General features: G+C 28.6%; 1 protein-coding gene across 10 annotated transcripts in view; it reads right to left on the bottom strand.

Moving 5' to 3' along the window:
- The window catches only part of LOC117167986 (rRNA N6-adenosine-methyltransferase ZCCHC4), a 223859-nt gene that overhangs the window by 182552 nt on the left and 29642 nt on the right, over positions 1-11665 (bottom strand). The gene's annotated exons all lie outside the window — the stretch shown is intronic.

Below are 11665 nucleotides of genomic sequence, written 5' to 3'. Positions count from 1 at the left end.
AATTAAAATTCGAAAATTTTTTCTAAAGCCTCCAGGGGACTTCGTTTTCGCACGAAAAAATTTTATGTGCCCTTATTGCATCCGGACCCACAATTATTTGAATAAACTAATTCTGCTAGTTAAAATTGAACCAATCAATGCTTTGATACTTTGAGTATTTGTAACTTATTTGCATCCCATGGCAATGAAAGGGTCATGATTTACGAGCAATTCGACGTGCCATACGACGCGCCCCAGGATGCCGGCCTCTTGAGTATCACGAAGGTAGATGATAATGCTGCAAGAATTCAAACTGAGTGTCACTGCAATTTTTCTATATTGTTCTCTCTTTTTTTATTATTAAACACAATGTAATCATTTTTTCATAAACCGGCGCTTGTTAGCAAAATAGACCAACATTTAGATACCGTATGCAAAAAAGCAAGGAAAAAATATTCAAAATTGCAGCTTTAAAATGGAATTCCGTGTTGCCAGTCTAATAAATCCTTTTAAACGAGCAGCACTGGAACGGCACTGGGCAGTGCCGTTTCAGTGCTTTTTCGTCGGCAGGGCCGTAGACTAGGGGAAAAGAGAAGATCTTTAAAGAAGTTTTAAGGCTACGCTTGTACTAGGCGACCCGAGATACATGAAGAATTTATATTTACTCACAAACTTTAATTAACCTTCGTGTATATGAACATATCCTGTGTTAAACCGTAAGTTTTTCTATATCTCGTACTATTTCTCCTAGGCTAGGGAAAATACGACATAAAGGTTAGTATTATCTTGCCATCGTAGAAGGCTGCCACAGACTTATGTACTTCAAAAAAAGAGACAAAAGTAACTAATCTGAACTAAAAAGTGACTAATTTTTAACAAAAAAGTTACTAAAAGTGACTAATGTTCACACACAAAGAGGCATGTTATGAGCATAGAAACATTTATTACCTTCAAAGTTTCGATTTAATTACACATATTTTTGATCGGCTTGCATTGACAAGATTAGATGAAATTCTAGTGCTGAATTTGGGGGTGGATACCAAGGTTACAATTTCCAGAATAAGTTTTACAAGTCATACAAATTGTAATTTAATTTATAACAAGCTAAACAAAACGGTTACAGAAATACTGTATTTATATTCCACAATGATTTACGATAGGAACTAGAAAACAGGAAAATCACGAACTAAAATAACTATTCTATTAAAATAAATAACTTATTAATAATATTAAATAATATTAAATAAAATAACTATTCTAATAATCTAAAATATCATTTTGTCTTTTCTCTACTATCTTCTGGGTTTTATTGATTTCTTCTCGTTTTTCTTCTGATTCTTTCGTCAAATCTCTTACTGCTACAACCATAGCCTGGGCAATTTGAATGTCCTCCATGTTTTGTTTTCCCAGAGCCTTTTTCAATTTAACTTTAGCTTCTTATAAAATCATGTTAAAATGTTTTAATTTATGTTTTTCTTCTTTTCACAAAGTGGCAAGCTTTACTTCATCAGAACATGCTGATGAAAACGCACTGAAAAGGCGAAGAAAACCCACTGGTCAGTGCGTACTCAGTGCTGTTTCTTCAGCACTACCTGTAACGCTAGTTTTCTATACCTGGGATCCCCTTCAAGTGTCCATTTAAAATTTTAAAAACCTATTTTCACCCAATAAATCTAGTCTATGCAGTGATCCCAGATCTGAAACGAGATGTGGTCCAATACTATGACAGGGCTATATCTGTCTGAATATAGTAGGCGACGATGACTGGATTACGCGCGCAACACATTTTTCTTCTTCTGAATTTGAAAACTCGAAGGTGCACGATTGCCGATCGGAAAACTTCGGCGGTTCTATTTATATATCTACCCGCTTATAAATAAAATCAAGAGAATGGGATTTTAATATTTCCAGATATATTATGCGCGCGTGTGTGTGTGGGTGTGTGTCAACATATATAATTATGCTAAGAAATAATTTTTAATGCAATTAAACTCACGTTGAACATAGTGTAATTTGCATTAAATGTAAAGAATTTAAACAAATTTCTTTCTTGACTAAAAAGTCAACTATTTGGTAAAAAAATGTCCTTTTTTTGGATGAATTCAACTGTTTTTAATAAAAAAAACTTATCTTTTTTTTGAAGATTCATCATTTTACTTAAAAATTATTGACTGAAAACTCAAGTGTTTTGTGAAAATTTTGTCTATTTGGATGAGTTCAACAGTTTTCAATAAAAAATTTAAACCTTCTTTTGTTGAAGATTCATAATTTTAGTTGAATATTCATCTCCTTCGTTAAAAACTTAAGCATTTGGTTAAACCTTCGTTTGTTTATTTTAGATGAAAATTATACTGTTCTGTTAGACAGTTCGATTTTCAAGATTGCCAATTCGTAAATAAAACTTTTGAGTTTAGATTTAGAAATAAAAATGTAAAAATTAATAATATAAAGCGACTTAAAATAAAAGAATTCAATTTATAATTTAAAAAATTTCCAATTTAAAAATAATTGTAATTAACCCATTTTTATTGATCAAAATGATGCAGTTTGTAACATTTAAAAATTTATTTATTCTTCAATTCAAAGCATTGAAAATAGTTGCTTTGGTTTATATTTTTTAAGCAGAAGTTTTTGAACTATTCCGTTTTAAAAAAAGTGTACACTGTTTTGTGAAAAAAAGCATCTTTTTTACCTTGAAATTCAACAATTTAAAAAAAAAATCCTTATTGGCTGAGTCAACTCTCGTGTAAAATTCATATCTTTTTGGATGAGTTCAACAGTTTTTAATTAAAAATTTAAACTTTTTTTTTGTTGAAGATTCATCACTTTAGTTGAAAATATAATTATTTGTTTAAAAACGAAGGTTTTTTTTAAATTAATTTGTTCGGGCTTAAAATTGAATTGTTTTGTAGCAAATTTTTCTTTCTGGTTTGAAACTTCATTTGGTTTGGGAGAAAATTCATGTTTTATGTAAAATTAATTTAAGTTAAAAAAATTAATCTTTCTGGTTGAAAATGTAACTATTTTGTTGGAACTTCGTTTTTTTTTTAGTTGAAAATTCAATTATTTTGATAGTAAGTTAATTTCTAACATTTTCAATGGGTAAACTCAAAATTTTTTCTATAAACAACAATGTAAAAACATTAATCTGGAACAACTTAAAATAAAAATAATTTAACTTTTATTTTAAAAAGTTTTTAGTTAAAAAATTGGTTTAATCGTTCAATTTTTTATTTTCCGAACTAAAATTTTTTTGAAGTATTATAATTTTTAACCTTAAAAATAATAACGTAATTTATATTTTTTAACCAGAAATCTCTAAAATGTTATAGTTATAAGAATGTAAAATTACTAATTTCGTATTTTAATATAATTTGATAAAAAAAATTTTTTAATTAAAAGGTGTTAAAAGTATTTATTTTATACGTATGAATTATTGAGCGTTTGAATGAAATATTTCTGAATTAAAAATTTGTCAAGCTTCAGTTTTAAAAGCTTAAAATTCAAATGATTTCCACCTCAAATAAATCATTTTCAGATTTAAAAGTTTAAATTTTCTAATTCCACCTTGAAGTTTGAATTGGAACAGGAAATTTTTCAAAGCAATTGTATGTATTTCTGAATTGGATCAGAGACTTTTTGAACAAAAATTATAATTCAGATCTGGGACAAGGAATTCTACAAAATAATTAAAACTTTGAGTTAGGACATGAAAATTTGGAAAAGAGGTATAATCAGGGTACATTATAATAGAATTGATATAATATATAATTACCTATATATGATATTGTAATTATAATAATATTATCTCAACAGATATTAATACTAATAATAAGATTAATTAGCTGTAAATGAATGTGCTATAGTTTTAAGCGTGTGAAGTTGAATTTATCTATTTCACTGAAAAAATTTAAATAGCCGTTCAAAATTAGAAAATTTATTTATGTGAATCTTTTAAAATAAAACAATTACAAAATATAAATACTAACAAGTACCAAATTTTGTATTAACACTTTTTAAAATTGCTAGCAATTGTAAATCTTACAAATCGTAGTCCCACGTAATCCTGGGAAAAGTATAATATAACCAAATTTTAGGAAGCTATAGTTTGTAATTGTTTAATTCCAAATGATTCTCATAAACAAGTTTTAAAATTTCGAAAGCCCGAAGGCTACTTAAACTTTTTTGGTTTAATAGATAATCAAACGCTTAGAAACTCCAGCACAATCATTTACAGCTAATTAATATTTATATAATTTTAATATCGAAGAAATAATGACATACAGGAGTAATATAGCCTAAGGACAAGAGGAACTGCAATATAGACACAGAAATATGTAATGATTTAGTGATTTAATAATTATCTGTTCAGGTAGAAATTCTAAGAGAGAAAATATGCCACTTCGTTTTATTTGGAAATTTAAGAGAGCAAAAGAATATTGTAAAAACTTATAAAAGTATACAATGAAGACAATAAATTCTATTCTATTCTATATATAATTATAATATCACATACTTGATTATATAATTTATTTTCATTATGTACAATAATATACACAATATAAAGTATACAATATGAACACAATATAATATACAAAAAAATATTAATCATGGTATTAATATTCTGATATTGCAAATATATTTTTATTTTTAAATTGTGTGAAATATTCAAATATCATTAAAATCGCCAATTTCTTTAACTTATTTCAAATGCGGATCAAGATATAAATAAGACTATTATAATATAACATAATTATAATATTATCGTTATTAATATATGTATATATTTATGTATAATATTATTGATATTTATATAATTTATATTTTATACTTGAAATAACGTAACCTCAAAATATGCGCATATAAAGAGGCGCGCGAAGTATTCAATTCATGCAAAATCGCCAGCATCGAAAACTGGAAATATTAAAATCCCAATCTCTTGATTTCATTTCAAAGCGGATAGAGATATAAATAGAACCGCCGAAGTTTTCCGATCGACAATCGTGCACCTTCGAGTTTTCAAATTCAGAAGAGGAGAAATGGGTTGCGCGCGCAACCCAGTCATCGTCTCCTACTATATTCACACGGACATAGCCCTGTCATAGTGTTGGACCACATCTCGTTTCAGATCTGGGATCACTGAGTCTTTGAGGTCTTTCAAAAGGCGTGTCAGTAGTGTATACTATAGTATTAGGGAAAATCGGTGTCCCTATACCAATGCGATTAGGCTACCAAGTAGACCAGCTGAAAGGGATTAAAAATCAATATTTAACATTTGTAAATGTTGAAATTATCTATGAGAAGATTAGAAATGCAGAATCTACGGGTTGCGATTATTTTAGACATCTAACTTTTTCTTTTGGATGTTTAAAATTGGAGCGAATATAAGGTATCTCATAAATGAAATGAGATACGCCAAAACAGACAAAATTTTTAAAAATAAAACGTTTGTATTGGAACGACTTGATCTACGTGCCCGAACCTCTCAAACCGAATTTGCGATTAAGTCTGCTATATAAAATATACAGCAACGCCAGTTCTTAATTATTTTGTAAATAATTTTTGGTCGATTATAAATTCAAATTTATTTCAAATACTTTGCTTTATCATTACAAAGAATGATTTTATCTTTTTCTATTAAATTTTACATTTAAAACTTCCAGCCATTAGGAACATTTTCCAACTTTAGAAAATCGAGGTGTGAACGAACTTCTAATCCGCTGGCTGTTGATTGACGAATCAACTGCTACTAAAAGAAGCTATGACTGAAGCCGCCGATTGCCCATGTAAATGATAGGTATTATAATTTTTTAAGTTTTTAAAGCTGAAAAAGAACTATTGCAATTACTCCGTGACATTCTAATGGGAAATTTAACGTAGAATCCGAATTGCAAAAAGTTAAATTCCCATCTTGCTGTTTTTTAAGTTTTTGTTGCATAATACGAAAGGGATACTATAAGGGTACGCTGTAAAGGATCCTTTCCGTTCACTCAGTCCGCTAGGGCAAGTACCGGGCACAGTGTCTCCAGAACGTGGGATTTTTCGGCCCCCACCACTCTCCCATCTGGGAGCGACGCATTCAAATGTAGCATGTCGGTGAGTCGGCTCTGCTACATGTTGCGTAGTCAAGCCTCCTGTAGAGCCGAAAATGCACGAGCACGAGCCCGAGCCCGCCCGACTTCACGATTCATTTTCGGTGGCTGACTGGCTATTTCGAGGAGTTTTGAAGTAAATTGAATTTCGCAGGGTGTTAAGAGAATGAAAGTTCAGGCAATTTATTGCGCAATTTTGTTGCAAATTTTTTTAAAATTTATTTTGGTTTAAAAAATGTCCTTTCAAATTTGCGTAAGATTAAGAGATATTCAGGAATTTTGAAACGATTAGAAAATAGTTAAAATTTGTAAAGATTTTGTTAAAGAATTTTGCGAGGATTCACGAAAATGAAGAAAACTCTTTGAGGTTTCTACGAATAATTCATATAATTTTTTATTTTGAAAAATTCCAATACATTTTAAACTATATTTAAAATTCTTAATAAAGAATCTTAAGATATTAAGGCAATCTTTTTCATTTTGCCGAACTTCAAAGAAAATCAGGAAAATTTTGAAAAGTTTTTAATGATTAAAAGGCTTAGAAGGTCCGACAAGATTAGAAACAGAACTTTTTAAAGATTGGTAGGAAAATTTTTAAGGACTTTTTATTTTTAAAAACGTACTTTATGAGAATATTAAGAAAGATTTTTAAACATGTGAAAGGATTTCCTAAAATTAAAAAGAAGACTGTAGAAGATTTTAAGCAAAATGTTTCAATTCTGTAAGATTATAATAAATAGATTAAAACAGAGTAAATGCAAGAAATATAAAGAAGAATCGAAGAGATTCAAATTGAATTTTAAACTTAAATTCTATCAGAAACTTAGATTTTTAAATAATTCAAACATAAACTTTAGAAACTTTAAAGGAATTCCGAAAGATTTCAAAGAGGTAAAACTATTTTTCTTAAAATTCCTGGGAAAAATTTAGAAGATTATGAGTCAATTTTTTCACATCTTGAATTAAGGAACATAATTCTTATAAGTCGTTCTTGAGAAATTTTGTTACATAATTTTTTAAATTATATGTTAGTTTAAAAATCTACTTTCAAAGGACCCCGCACTAAATGTATGGAAAAATGCCTTTCGGTGGATTTAGCTGAAACTTTGTAAATTTTAAGGTTATAAGTACCGGATGAAATATCCGTAAAAAAATAAAAAAAAAATGGACAGTTTTAGCGCTATGCGGCGCTAAGCGATCAAGATCGGTGAATAAAACGAATTACAGCAGATTTTGTTACAAAAGTGATGTCAACATAGAAATCACGGTTCAGATCGTGGTCTGTCATATTTTCGCCTACACTGTTGACTCATATAGCACGTTTCTCAAAACGATCAAACGCTAAGCGCCCAAGATTTTAACTTGACTAATTAATCACTTCCTTAAAGCAGAAATGGTGCCCAAAGTAACATTAGTAACTAGTGCGCACATACCGATAATAACATTCTACCCTTCGCAAGAGAGTTGAACGCTAAGCGCTCAAGATCAGCGAATAAAACCAATCCTAGTAACTTTAGCAATAAAAGCGATGTGACTATAAGAATCACGCATCAGAAAGTAGTCAGTAATATGTTTAGCCAAACCAATGAATTATATTGCGCACTTCTCGAAACGATCAAACGCTAAGCGCCTAAGATTTGAACTTGACTAAGTAATTACTTTTTTAAAGACAGAAATGGTATCCAAAGTAACATTAGTAACTAGTGCGCACATCGATAATAACAGTGTACCCTTCGCCAGAGAGCCAAACGCTAAGCGCCCATGATCAGCGAATAGAACCAATTCTTGTAGCTTTCGCGACACAAGCGATGTCTGTATACGAAACACGCCATTTCTGCCTTTAAAGAAGTGATTAATTAGTCAAGTTAAAATCTTGGGCGCTTAGCATTTGATCGTTTTGAGAAGCGCGCTATATGAGTCAACGGTGTAGGCGTAAATATGACAGACCACGATCTGAACCGTGATTTCTATGTTGACATCGCTTTTGTAACTAAATCTATTTTAATTCGTTCTATTCACTGATCATGAGCGCTTAGCGTTCGGCACTCTTGAGAACAGTACAATGTAATTATCGGAATGTACCGCACCAGTTACTAATGTTACTTTGGGTACCATTTCTGAATTTAAAAAAGTGATGAATTAGTCAAGTTAAAATCTTGGGCGCTTAGCGTTTGATCGTTTTGAGAAGCGCGCTATATGAGTCAACGGTGTAGGCGAAAATACGGCAGACCACGATCTGAATCGTGATTTCTATGTTGACATCGCTTTTGTAACAAAATCTGTTATAATTCGTTTTATTCACTGACCTTGAGCGCTTAATGCCCAATAGCGCTAAAACTGTCCATTTTCCCATACATTTAGTGCGGGGTTCTTTGAGTAAGTTTAAGAGATATTCAGAAATTTTGAAAGGATACAAAAATAATTAAAACTTTCAAAGATTTTTCAACAATTTTGTAAGTTTTCATGGAAATGAAAAAAATTACTTTAGGTTCCTAGAAATAATTAAAATAATTTTTTATTTCGAAAAAATAATTTTAGGAGATTATTTTAAAGCATTTCAAACCATTCAAAAAGACGTCAAAAATTGTCAAAGTATCTGGAAAAGTTTAAAGGCATTTTTTTAAATTTTGCAATATAAAAAAAATCACGAAAAATTTGAATAATTTCTAAAGATTAGAAATCCTGACAAGATTAGAAAAAAAGGATTATTTTCCTAACTATCGTGTGAAAATTTTTAATGATTTTTTATTTTGAAAAATGTGCTTTAAAAGAAAATTAAAGGAGATTTTTAAACACATCAAACAATTTCCTAAGATTTCGAAAAAGAGTGTAGAAGGTTTTAAAATCAACATTTTTTAATTCGATAACATTACAAAATTTAAAAAATGTAAATAATCGAATAAATTCAATAAATATTGAGTCATATTGATGAGATTAAAAAAGAATTTAAGCTTCAGAGGAGTGTTAGAAACGTAGGATAAACTGATTTAAAAAACTGAAAAACTTAGAAATTCTTGTAGAAGAATAAGATAGATGAATCTGGAAATTGCGTACGATTATCAGTCTTTAAAATTAAAATTCAAATGATTTTTTTTTTTTTTACTTTCAGCACATTTTTTCTGGAGCAGAATCCCAGCTTTTAATCGCAAGAGGTTCAATTATTTCTAATCAGATTAAGTAATTACGTAAAACAAACAAAATGTTGTAATTTTACCACATTACTTAACTTTAGAAAAATTAAGGAACATAATTCTTTCAAATTTGAGTAAGTTTAAGAGATATTCAAAAACTTTGAAACAATTCGAAAATAATTAAAACTTGTAAAGATTTTTAAAGGAATAATTAACATAATTTTTTATTTCAAACAATTAACTTAAAAAGATTATTTTTAAACATTTAAAAACATTGCAAAAGATTTCAAATATTCTCAAAACACCTGAAAAACTTTAAAGGCATTTTTTTTTTAATTTTGCAGAATTAAAAAAAATCAGGAAAAATTTGAATAATTTTTAAAGATTAGAGATTGGAAGGTCTGACAAGAACAGAAAAAAAAATTATTTTTCTAATAATGGTGTGAAAGTTTTAAATAATTTTTTATTTAAAAAATGTGCTTTTAAAAAAATTCAAGTGGATTTTTAAACACATCAAATTCAAAAAAATGTAAACTTCAGAAGTGTTTTAGAAACGCAAGATAAACTTTCGGAGCTTTAAAAGAATCTCGAAAGGTTTCAGAAAAATAAACAAAGTTTCTTAAAATGCTTGGGAAAATCTAGAAGATTATAAGGAAATTGTTTTCTACATTTTGAATGATTTTTTTAATTTTCGATAAAAACTCAAGAGAGTTACCAATATCTTGAAGAATTTAAAACGTTTTAAATAAATAATAAATTTTTGTAATATTTTCTAAAATCCTATAAATTAAAAACAAAATCTTTAAAATCTCCTAGGATCTTTTCTGACACATTTGATATATCCATAAATCTTTTTCTTTTTTTTAATTTTCTTAAGAATCTTATAATATATTTACATATAAATTTATAAACAAACTGATAATTCTTATTTTCTTGTATATGAAATCTTTACGAAATCTTTAATGCCTTAAAATACTTATCTCAACATTACAAAATTTAGCATTTACAATTTTATTTTAATTGTAAAATAATTGTAATTGGAAATCGATTGTAAGTAATTGTAAAATAAATCCAATAAAATTTATTTTATGACGAAATATCTCATAATTATAAAAAGAGAAAAAAATGGTAAAGGTAAGTCTTTATAGCATTTTAATTACTAATTAACAAATTTTTAGATTATTTTTCCTTGATTCTGGCCGACGGTCATACATGGTACAAAAAACCGTCGTGAAATTTGAAATAAAAACTGTACTTTCTATACATTAATTTTTTAAATTAAAAATAATAATGCTTTTATAAATATTGCCAAAATTTATTTGAAGATGATACACATTGATTTTTATTTTAAAAATTCCTGTAAATAGTTCGTGTTTTTTAAATTTTACGATATTTGTGTACCATGTTTGACCTTAGGGAATAGATTTCAGGAATAAAATTATAAAAATATATCCATTAGTTAGTAAAATAATATGAGGAGTCGCCTTTCAAATTATAGTTGAAGTTAAAGAAATATATATTTCTCTTATTGTTTTTCAGCATATTATTTTTCACTAAACGTAAAGCAGATTAAAATACACTTGAAAAATAAAAATAAGAAAGTTCAGAAATTCATGCAGTTTTCTGTTCAGAAAATTCCACACATTTTCTAATAAAATTCCTTTTCCCACCACATTCAAAGGAACATTTTACATCATTTTTGTCAAATGAATTTTGTCTTTTGAATGAGGTCAAGTTAATAACTTTTTGGCTTTTTCTCTTTAAATCCTCAAAATTGTGATTATAGCCTAAAATAGCATGATAAGAGATGTATCCTTGAAATCTTTCGGAATTCCCTTAAAGCTTCTAAAGTTTTTTTTTTTTTGAAATCTTTGAAAATCTACATTTCTAAAAAATTTAAGTTTAAAATTAGATTTGAATCTCTTCCATTCTTCTAAATATTCCTTGAATTTACGGGATTATTTACGTTTTTTAAAATCTTTAATCTTATCAAATTGAAAAATGTTTGCAAATTTGAAAGCAAATTTTACAAACCAACATAAACATACAGAAATGGTACAACAAAATTGGGCAAAAAGGCTTAATAAGAATTAAATTCCTTATTTTTTCTAAAATTATTGAAACGGTTCAGAATATAAATTTGATTTCTATTCCCAATATTCACTCAGCAGCGGGGGAAAGTTAAAATAGATACGCTCTTGAATTACTTGCGAATTACTGATCAAAATATTATATAAGTTACTTAAACCGTTACGCAAAACAGATGCCGTTGCGTGCGCAATCACTGGTAAGTAGGGATGGACGAGTGGACGAGACCCAGGAGCTTTCACGATTACCGGAGAACATGAAGACGGGCAGTCGATGCCAGAGCTGCCAGATCGTGGATGAAATTTACCCCCACCATACCTACCGTTTGGGAGCCGCAAAACAGAAAGTGCATGATTACCACTGTGAGTTCGTATG

The sequence above is a fragment of the Belonocnema kinseyi genome, chromosome 2 (assembly GCF_010883055.1).
Source record: "Belonocnema kinseyi isolate 2016_QV_RU_SX_M_011 chromosome 2, B_treatae_v1, whole genome shotgun sequence".
Lineage (NCBI taxonomy): Eukaryota > Metazoa > Arthropoda > Insecta > Hymenoptera > Cynipidae > Belonocnema > Belonocnema kinseyi.
This window is presented reverse-complemented; position numbering and strand designations above follow the sequence as displayed.